This window comes from Pongo pygmaeus, chromosome 5 (assembly GCF_028885625.2).
Source record: "Pongo pygmaeus isolate AG05252 chromosome 5, NHGRI_mPonPyg2-v2.0_pri, whole genome shotgun sequence".
NCBI classification, from domain to species: Eukaryota; Metazoa; Chordata; class Mammalia; order Primates; family Hominidae; genus Pongo; species Pongo pygmaeus.
Window position 1 is genome coordinate 170,718,972 of NC_072378.2, and position 10,979 is coordinate 170,729,950.

Consider the following 10,979-nt stretch of genomic DNA (forward strand, 5'->3'; position numbering starts at 1 on the left):
CTGGAAACCTCGGGGCCCGGCGTTCTGCGACCACACCTGGGAAGGCCTGCTTCCCTCAGAGAGGCTGGAGGGCCCTGGGGGGAAGCAGCCTGGAAGATACAGCGCAGGCCCCACATACACACGGGGACCATGCTGATTTCCAAGGGTGGAGACCCCTCCTTGCCTCCGTTGTAATTTTCCAGGGCCTTGTGTATTCCTTCATGCTGTTTTTCACCAAGACGTCCGTGCTGCGGGTGACATTGCATCTGGGTGTTGCTTTGCAGGTGCCACCTGGGCGAACACTAGGCTCTGTGTGCCACACGCTGATCAGGAGGTGCCTGGAGTTGGGGGTGCCCGGGGGGCGCAAGGAGAGCACCGACGTCCCCTGGCTCGCACTGCCTCTGTGCCCCGCTCGCCTCTCAGAACACTGATCACCCAAGTCACCAGGGATCCGAGAAATGCAGGAAGCATGGGGGAATGAGCTCTGTGAATTCACGCAGAATGCTGAATGCATAATTTATCACCCTAGAGTGAAGACATCCTCAGACACGAAGGGCATAGAGTTGAGCATCCCAGTGAGGCGCACACACTTAGCCTCCCCCCCGCAGCCCGTCCAGGACAGGAAGCATGAGGAAAGCCTTCTGCGGTGCCTGCCGTGGGCGGGTGGCTTCCTGTCCCAGACTGATGTGCCTGTCCCAGATCTCGGGGGCAGCCCCACAGGCATGGCCGGCAGAGCTGCGGGACAGGCCCCCCTCTACAGAGGCCGCTCAGGGTGTTTTCTCTGCCAGGCCCCAGCCAGGGTGGGGAAGCAGAAATGACCTACTTTCCCTCTGGTGATTTGCTATCCTGATGGCCTCTCCCTGTGGAAGAGATGCAGAGGCCAAGGTGAAGGACAGCGGCTCCCTCCAGCACCCGGCCAGGCGGGCCATGGGCCAAGCAGGTGGGCCCTCTGCCCCAGGGGTGCCGGGTGTGCTGGGTGGTGTGGGAGAGGCCTCTGCTCCTTCTGAGCTGCAGAGACTGGGGCTGGTCCGAGGCCGCCCTGCCTCAAGGCCATCTCTGCCAGTCTTGTCTGCAGCCCCGTTGCCAGGGCACAGTCCTAGACAACCTGTCACATGCCTGAGGTCAGAGGTCAGGGTTGCTCCTAGGTTCTGGAGCCTTGGACCAGGGGACCGGCTGGTGCTGCTGTGCCTGAGAATGCTGAGCCGGTCCAGCATGGCCCAGGTCGATTGTGCAATCCTGGGCCAATAGCTCCACACCTTCCCTCAAGGTTTTTGTTTGTTTGTTTGTTTTGAAACAGAGTCTCGCCCTGTTGCCCAGGCTGGAGTGCAATGGTGTGATCTTGGCTCACTGCAACCTCCGCCTCCTGGGTTCAAGCGATTCTCCTGCCTCAGCCTCCCAAGTAGCTGAGACCACAGGCACACACCACCATGCCCAGCTGATTTTTGTATTTTTAGTAGAGATGGGGTTTCACCATGTTGGTCAGGCTGGTCTTGAACGCCTGACCTCATGATCCGCCCACCTTGGCCTCCCAAAGTGCTGCAATTACAGGCGTGAGCCACCATGCCCGGCGCCCCCATCAAGGTCTTCTTAAGTAAAATGGGGCAGGCATCTGAGGCTTCACCACCCAAGGACCTGACTGTCTCAGAAACGACCCCTGGAGGCCGAGGACCCGAGTCCCACAGCCACTCCCTCACCCTGGCCTTGCGCCCTGTGGTTTTCTCTCTTTCCTGTGAGTCCCACAGCCCAGCCTGACCAGGTTGCAGCCCTGGGCTGGGCCACATCCGGGTGAAATCCCCCTGATCCTGACAGTGCTGTTTAAAATGGAGAAAACATGGGTTTGTCAGCAAATGGACAGTTCTGAGAGTGACAGTACGTTCCCATGCAGATAAAGTGTCTGTCTGTATCCCTGCTCGCCCCTGTGCCGACTCGAGCTAAGCCGTCCTGGTGTGGCCCCTTGGCATTAGCCCCTGAGCTGTCTCCATGGCCCAACCGTGCCCTAACTCTGAGCATGAAGGGGACAGTCCCCCGGGGTCAGCTGGGACAAAGCAAAGCGGTGCTGAGAGTGGGGGCGGCAGCTGCTTTAAGCTCAGTGGGTTTGCCAATAGGACAATGCATGTCAAGCAGCTGGGGTTGGAGCTTCAGGCCCCTCCAAGCCCCTGCCCTTCACTGCTGGGTGGGAGACTAGGAGGTCGCATCACCCTGTGTCTATGACCAGAAGCTCCAGCCACGGGTGTGACCCTGAGTGGTGGCTCAGCCCAGGTGCTGAAGGCTCTGGGCCCTGTGGGGTGATCCAGGAGCAGGGGCCTCTGTGGACAAGGGCACCAGCCTGCGCGGCGAAGCTCAACCACAAACGTGTTTTGAAGGAGGGACTCACTCCTCCACCAGCCTTTCCAACTGAGCATCCATGTGGGTGCACCTGCCCTGGTGGCCTTCTGAGCCCCGTGGTCACAGCCTCTCCTGGGGACCAGCTCTTCAGAGAACATCTCAGGAGCCTGACAGCACTGACGTCCTGTGGCCCCATCAGGACCCCGAGCCACAGGCCCAAACACAGACTTCTGTGGGCTTAGCTCTCTGTTGGCTCCCTGCAGACGCCTCCAACAAGGCCTGTAAATAATGTTTCTTTGAATCAGGCTTGTGTGGCGTGCTAAAGTGCATTAACTTTTATTTATGTTACAGTATTAAAAACAGATGAAACATCAATCGATCCATTGGGATGTCCTTTGGGAGTTACAGACAAAATAATTTGAAAGATCTTTTTTTAAAATGTGTTTGAATTGAAGCTCCAGATGGTGCTTAAAGATGTGTTGGAGGGTTCTGTATAAATCAGAAGGAAGAACAAAGACAAAACAACAACAACAAAAGAAATGCACGAGTGAGTGTGTGTGCGGCTTCGTTTATGCCGAGGACTCTAATTCAGAGAACACAAGCTCTGCAGGCACAGAGTCCAGACCCACACCCAGCACCCGGTGCCTCCCTGCTCTGCTGTTCCCAGGCCTTAACAGTGAACCTCAGTGTTCTCCTTTGTAAATTGAGAAAGCCATCTCTTTTGTAGGGTATGAGGGCCCTCAAAGAGATAGTGTCTACCTAAAAAGAAAGAATGCTGTTAGACCTGACTTGAGGCTAGAGTTGCTGTAAAGGAGCTCAGCACACAGTAAATGCTCAGTAAGTGTTTTCCATTCTTTCCAGCAGGACCACTCACTGCAGGTCTTACATTTGCCTAAGAAATTACTGAATGCTTGTCCCACAAAGAAAATTATTGGAACTCATAAATGAATTTGGCAAAGTTTCAAGATACAAAATCAACAAACATCAGTTGTGTTTCTATACATGAACAATGCATAATCCAAAAAGGAAATCAGGAAAAGGATCCAGGTTCAAGAGCATTGAAAAGGAATAAAATACCTAAAAATGAACTTAACCAAGGAGGTGAAAGACTTGCACATTGAAAACTACAGGACATTTCTAAACGAAATTGAAGAAGGCACAAATAAATGGAAAGGCATCCTGTGTTCACTTAGTATTGTTAAGATATTCACAACATGCAAAGCAGTCTCTAGGAATTCTATAAAATCCCTACCAAAATCCCAATGGCATTTTGTGCAAATGAAAAAAATTAATCCTAAAATTCATATATAAAGTCTCAAGAGACCCTGATTAGCCAAAACAAACTTGAAAATAAAAAAGAAAGATGACTCACATTTTCTGATTTCAAAACTTACTACAAAGATACAGTAATCGAATGGTGTGGTACTGGCAGGAAAAAAAAGACAGATATATAGAGCAACAGACTAGAATAGAGGGCTCAGAAATGCACATCTGTGGCTAAATGACTTTAACTCACGCATCAAGACCATTCCATGAGGAAGGGATGACTTCTTCAAATGACGCTGGGAAACCTGGCTGTCCACATGCAACAGAATGAAGCTAGACACTTACCTTACACTATGAACAAAAATTCACTCAAAATAGGTCAAAGACCTAAATGCAAGACCCAACATTGTAAATGTCTTAAAAGAAAACATAAAGGAAAGTTTTATAGCATTGGATTTGTCATGAATTTCCTGCCTGTGACACCAAAAGCACAGACAATAAAAGCAAAAATAGACAAATGGAACTACATTAAAATTTTAAAACTTCTGTACATCAAAGGACACAATTGACAGAGGAAAGGCAACCTATGGATGGGAGAAAATATTTGGAAATTGTGTATCTGGCAAGGGGTTAATATCCAGAATATTTACAGGACTCCTAAAACTCAAGAACAAAAACCAAATGACCCAATTTAGAAACGGGCGAGGGACTTGAGTAGACATTTCTCTAAAGCTGGTATACAAATGGCCAGCAAGCACATGAAAGGAAGCTCAACACCACTAAACATGAGGGAAATGCTAATCAAAAACATAATGAGACATCACCTCACATGCAGTCGGGTGACCACTATCAACAAAAGTTAAAAATTGTTGGCAAAGATGAAGAGGAATTGGAACACTTGTTCCCTGTGAGCAGGAAGGTCAAATGGTGCAGCCGCTGTGGAAAACACTAAGGCAATTCCTCACAAAATAAACATAAGATTAGCATATTTTTCGGCAATCCCACTTCTGGGCATATACGCAAAAGAACTGAAGGCAGAGCAGGGTCATGAAGAGACAGTCACGGAATCCAGCAGCATTATTCACAACGGTTAAAATGTGGACGCAACCCAAGGGTCCATCAACAGATCAATGGATAAACAAAATATGTGTGTGTTGTGTGTTGTGTATGTGTTGTGTGTTGTGTTGTGTGTGTTGTGTATGTGTTGTGTTGTGTGTGTATGTGTGTGTTGTGTGTTGTGTCATGTGTGTATGTGTGTTGTGTGTGGTGTATGAGTGTGTGTTGTGTTGTGTGTTGTGTGTGTGTTGTGTGTGTTGTGTGTGTGTTGTGTGTTGTATTGTGTTATGTGTGTTGTGTGTGGTGTATGCATGTGTGTGTTGTGTGTTGTGTGTGTTGTGTGTATGTGTGTGTTGTGTGTATGTGTGTGTTGTGTGTGTACGAGGGCACCATGCTCAGTGGAATAAGCCAGCCACAGAAAGCCAAGTCCTGCATGACCCCACTTCATGAGGTCCCTAGAAGAGTCACATCACGGAGAGAGAAAGCAGGAAGGTGGGTGTGGGGGCAGGGGAAGCAGCAGGGACTGTGTTTAATGGGGGCGGAGGTGAAAAGGCTCTGGACTAGGTGCACAACAGTGTGGATTTACTTAACACTAAGGAGCTGAACACCTAGAAATGGTTAAGATCATCCATGCTGTGGGGTGTCCTACTGAAGAATTACCCTGGCCCCCGCGGACCTCACCACTGAGCAAGGGTAAGAAGTGGGTGCTGATGAGAGCAGTGAGCACTGGGCACTTGCCCTAAGGTTGGTGTTTCCAGGTAGGCCTGATGGCTGCCAGGACAGCACCCAGTCCTTGGCTCTCTGTGGAGCCTCCCTCCCATGGCCTGGGGTGACCCAATTCCAACAGATGAACTGCACCTCCAAGCAACCGTAAGAAGCACTCTTTGTGAATGTATGCATGTGACTTGCTGGGAGTGTGTTTCCAAACGTACCCAGGGAGAAACAAAATAAATTTTAGAGGTTCTTCTAAGTCTCTGGACTGGCATTATAGCCAGATGCTGTGGTCACTGTCTCCTGAGCCTTCGCCATGCCTACAGACTTTGAGGAAGTTTGAGAACCAGCAACATTATCCCAACATTGCCGAGTCATCTCCCAGGAACCAGGACACCTCTTCTCGGCTGGAGAGACTTTTGCTGGACAGAAAAGTGGTTCCCTCACCATCAAGGTGCTGAGCAGGTGGGTGCCCTACCCAAGCTGCCTGGAATTCTCGAAGGCTGGAACTCTCCATGGCTGGAACCACACATGTGTACGAGGCATGGATTCTTCTGTCTCTGCTCTGCCTGCCTCTTCCGCTTCCTCAGCAACACCACGAGAGTGACTCACAACGCCCAGCCCCTGGCCAGAGGCCTGGCACCGATGGCTCCCACCTTGGGGAGCCCCTGGGGGCAGGAACATCTTGGTGTAGGGACGTTCGGTAAGCTCTGGACACTCCACTGGGACACATGTGCCTGGAGCCAGCCCATTCCATGGAGGGGTCGGTTGGGTGCACATGAACCCCTCGTCTATTTGAAAGTGTGGAACGATCTAGAGCAGGCAGTCAGAAAACAGTTTTCTAACGAGTGAGAGAACGAGACAGGAAAGTGGATGGTGAGTGTTAGTGGAGTCAGGTTTGTCAGAAATTGAGTTACTTACCCTTTCTCCTTACCTTAGACAAACTGAGGTGAAAAGTAGTTTGTCTTAGCTATACAAAAATCATTTTTTTTTTTTTTTTTGCAAAATTCACTCATCTATTTATTCATTCATGAATCAAATCTTTCCTAGGGCGTATTTCTCTCCAGGGCCTTGTACTGGGTTGGGGACCCCCAGAAGAAAGTGATGTGGGGTCCTTCCTTCCTTGGGCCACAGACGATGTGAACCAGAATGGTCACAGCTGCAAAACCACCGCTCTCCAAATGCACGTTTCAATTGACAAGGCCAAAAGTGTGGCCTTGGAGAGATCCTGCAGCCACAGGATGAGATGTGACTCCCAGGAAAGGACCGCCGTGACCAGCGGGTCTGTGCGTCTGCAGACTGGGTCCCTGTGTCCTCCACATCCTCCTCCCCGGCAGCTCCCTCACCCATGGGATGGAGATTTGCAAGGGCCAAGTCAACGCCTGTGCAGCCACCAGTGGGCTGAGACAGGACTAATGTGAGGGCACTGCAGTTTTAAAGATTTAAGTGGAAATCAAAATGGAAATTTAAGAAACAGGAAATAAGACCAGGAGGAGGCCCAGAAGTTTTGTGTTTGGTGGATGCAGGGCTCCTGAGAATGCAAAGCTAGGTACGAAGGGAAGAGGAAAAGACAGTGTGGAGCATCCAAAGTGACCGCCTCAGGCTTGTGGTGGTGTTGATTTCTCATGTTCTATTTTATATTTTTCATATTTTCTAATATTTTTGCAGGGCATTCTTGTGATATAAGGAGGACATTACAAAAAAATCATACATTTTTAAAATAAAGACAAAAAATGTGTTCAAAGAATTGACAAGCGTAGCCCCTTTGTGTTCTGAAAAAGTTCAGTGCATGGCAAGCTTCTGAGTCCCTGTCTCTGTATGAACAAAGGTCTTGGTGTTTTAGAAGGCAAGGTAGACTCCTACTGTTCGTATTCTTGTGCTTCCAATGTAAACTTTGTATTCTACCTAAGGCTTGTACAAATCACTGTGCTTTGCTCTGAAGTGGCCCAGAGAAAGTCTGGATGTTTCAGGGCCTTTAAGATGAGTGAAGAAACAGGGTCTTACCACATACTCAGCCCATTTAACGTTTATGTTTCCAAAACATATTCTGAATCACTGAGCTTAAGAATGAAGTGACTCAAGGTATAAACCAAAAATAAGATTCTAAGCCCCCACAAGGATCTAAATGGGCCCCTTCTCTCAGCCACGGGCATTCCGAAGTTAACCTGAAAAATTCCTTCAGGCCGTGATGGGAAGTGGGGGTCAGACATTTCTCATTATACCGCACAACCACTGGAACCCAGGAAAAGCTGACCAGCAAGAACACCATGACAGGAAATGGGGGTCAGATGCCTCATTATACCCCCAAATGCTGGAACTCGGAAAAGCTGACCAGCAAGAACATCAGCACAGACCTTAAGCCTAATAGGAAGTATTTACAATCTCTTCTCTCTGCAGCCTGCTACATGGAGGCTTCGTCTGCATGAGAAAACCTTGGTCTCCACAACCTCTTCTCTTAGCCCAGACACTGCCTTCCTATGGATTCTAAGTTTTTAGATAATAACAACTCTTTCAACCAATTGCCAATCAGAAAATCTTTGAATCCACCTATGATTGGAAGCCCCCCACTGCCCCTTGACTTCCCATTGTCCCGCCTTTCCAGACTGAAGCAATGTGCACCTGATGTGTATTGACCGATGCCTTACAACTCCCTAAAATGGACACATGTTCTCAGGACCTCCTGAGGCTGTGTCTCAGGCTGTGGTCACTCATATTTGACTCAGAATAAATCTATTCAAATATTTTACAGATTTTGACTCTTTTTATTGATAAGGCATTCCTGCTTCTTGGGCTCCAAGTCGACACTGAACAGCCTTGGGAGCTCTGCCTTTGGGTGATGGCTCCGAATCTCTCATCCTCATCACAGAGCACCAGGCCAGTTGGGTTGCCAGTGCCCAGCCTCCTCCCTGCATGCAGTTCAAGCAGTGAGTCTCAGAAAAGCACATATCGCTGCCAGCTTTAGATGCTCACAGAGGAGCCAGGGCCATCTGTGAACAGCAAACTCACTTCCAGCCAGAGGCATGGCTCACACCGGATTCCTGCTGGGTGTACCTGCCTGGCCACAGTCAACAGCTCTGGCCATGTCGGATGCCCCATGTCCCTCTGCTTGTGCTGTTGGTGGGGGGGGGGGGTGTCCTGCTGCTGTCCCCCTGGAGGCAACCTTGCTGTCTCTCCTAGGTGGTTCCCAGAGGTGACAAAACCAACAAGGCCAGGGTTGGCAAGATGGGAAGGAGGATGGGTGGGACTCTTGCCCCATGCAACTTTTACCCCCCACCAAGACCACCTGCACTGCAGCAGCCCAATGTTGCCATCCCCAGCAAGGAGGGGATGGCTGGGGTCCCTGCCCAAGCCACTCCATTCCCACTTTGTATTAGTCCATTTTCATACTGATAATAAAGTCATACCCAAGACTGGACAATTTACAAAAGAAACAAGTTTAATGGACTCACAGTTCTATGTGGCTGCGGAAGCCTCACAATCATGGTGGAAGGCAAGGAGGAGCAGGTCACGTCTTACATGGATGGCAGCAGGCAAAGAGAGAGCTTGTGGAGGGAAACTCCCCGTTATGAAACCATCAGGTCTCGTGATACTTATTCACTATTACCAGAACAGCACAGGAAAGACCTGCCCCCACAATTCAAATACCTGGGAATTCAAGATGAGATCTGGGTGGGGACACAGCCAAATCATGTCATTCTGCCCTTGGCCCCTCCCAAATCTCATGTCCTCATATTTTAAAACCAATCATGCCTTCCCAACAGTCCCCCAAAATCTTAACTCATTTCAGTGTTAACTCAAAAGTCCACAGTCCAACGTCTCATCTGAGACAAGGAAAGTCTTTTCACCTATGAGCCTGTAAAGTCATAAGTAAGTTAGTTAGTTCCTAGATACAACAGGGGTACAGGCATTGGGTAAATAAGTCATTACAAATTGGAGAAATTCGCCAAAACAAAGGTACTACAGGCCCCATGCAAGTCCAAAATCCAGTGGGGCAATCAAATCTTAAAGCTCCAAAATGATCTCCTTTGACTCCATGTCTCACATCCAGATCATGCTGATGGAAGAGGTGGGTTCCCATGGTCTTGGGCAACTCTGCCCCTGTGTGGCTTTGCAGGGTACAGCCTCCCTCCCGGCTGCTTTCATGGGCTGGTGTTGAGTGTCTGCAGCTTTTCCAGGCACAGAGTGCAAGCTGTCAGTGGATCTACTATCCTGGAGTCTGGAGGATGGTCACCCTCTTCTCACAGCTCCACTAGGAAGTGCCCCAATAGGGACTCTGTGTGGGGGTTCCAATCTCACATTTCCCTTCTGCACTATCCTAGCAGAGGTTCTCCTTGAGAGCCCATCCCTGCAGCAAACTTCTGCCTCGACATCCAGGCATTTCTATACAACCTCTGAAATCTAGGCAGAGGTTCCCAAACCTCAATTCTTCTGTGCACTTGCAGGCTCAACATCATGTGGAAGCCGCTAAGGCTTGGGGCTTGCGCCCTCTGAAACCATGGCCTGAGCTCTATGTTGGCCCCTTTCAGCCATGGCTGGAGCAGCTGGGATGCAGGGCACCAAGTCCCTAGACTGCACACAGCACAGGGACTCTGGGCCCCAAAACCACTTTTTCCTCCTAGGCCTCCAGGCCTCTGATGGGAGGGGCTGCTGTGAAGACTTCTGACATGCCCTAGAGACATTTTCCCCATTGTTTTGGGGATTAACATTTGGCATCTCATTACTTATGCAAATTTCTGCAGCCAGCTTGAATTATTTCCCTTCAGAAAATGGGTTTTTCTTTTGTATCACATTGTCAGGTTACAAATTTTCTGAACTTTATGCTCTGTTTTCCTTATAAAACTGAATATCTCTAACAGCACTCAAGTCACCTCTTGAATGCTTTGCTGCTTAGAAATTTCTTCTGTCAGATAACCTAAATCATATCTCTCAAGTTCAGAGTTCCAAAAATCTCTAGGGCAGAGGCAAAATGCCACCAATCTCTTTGCTAAGTCACCTGTGCTCCAGTTCCAAACAAGTTCCTCATTTCCCTCTGAGACCACCTCAGTGTGGACTTTACTGTCCATATCATTATCAGCATTTTGGGCAAAGCCATTCAACAAGTCTCTAGGAAGTTCCAAACTTTCTCACATTTTTCTGTCTTCTCCTGAGCCCTCCAAACTGTTCCACCCCTGCCTGTTACCCAGTTCCAAAGTTGCTTCCACATTTTCAGGTATCTTTTCAGCATCACCCCACTCTCTGCACTACCAATTTACTGTATTAGTCCATTTTCACACCGCTAATAAAGACATACCTGAGACTGGGCAATTTACAAAAGAAAGAGGTTTAATGGACTTACAGTTTCACATGGCTGGGGAGGCCTCACAATCATGGTAGAAGGTGAAAGGCATGTTTCACATGGTGGCAGACAAGAGAAGAGAGCTTAAGCAAGGAAATTCCCCCTTATAAAACCATCAGATCTTGTGAGACTTATTCATTATCACAAGACTAGCATGGGAAAGACCTGCCCACATGACTCAATTACCTCCCACTGGGAACCTCCCATAACATGGGAATTCAAGATGAGATTTAGGTGGGGACACAGCCAAACCATATCACACCTCATTTCACATTTATCTCATCACAGCAGGCTCCAGAGCAGAAGG

General features: G+C 48.9%; 1 long non-coding RNA gene across 1 annotated transcript; it reads right to left on the reverse strand.

Moving 5' to 3' along the window:
* Window positions 1-8,078: 8,078 nt before the first annotated feature.
* Window positions 8,079-10,765, reverse strand: LOC134739773 (uncharacterized). The gene is made up of 3 exons (XR_010126819.1): window positions 10,673-10,765; window positions 8,787-8,879; window positions 8,079-8,510 (listed from the first exon to the last, which is right to left on the reverse strand). It is a non-coding gene; the product is annotated as an uncharacterized LOC134739773 (long non-coding RNA).
* Window positions 10,766-10,979: the final 214 nt, after the last annotated feature.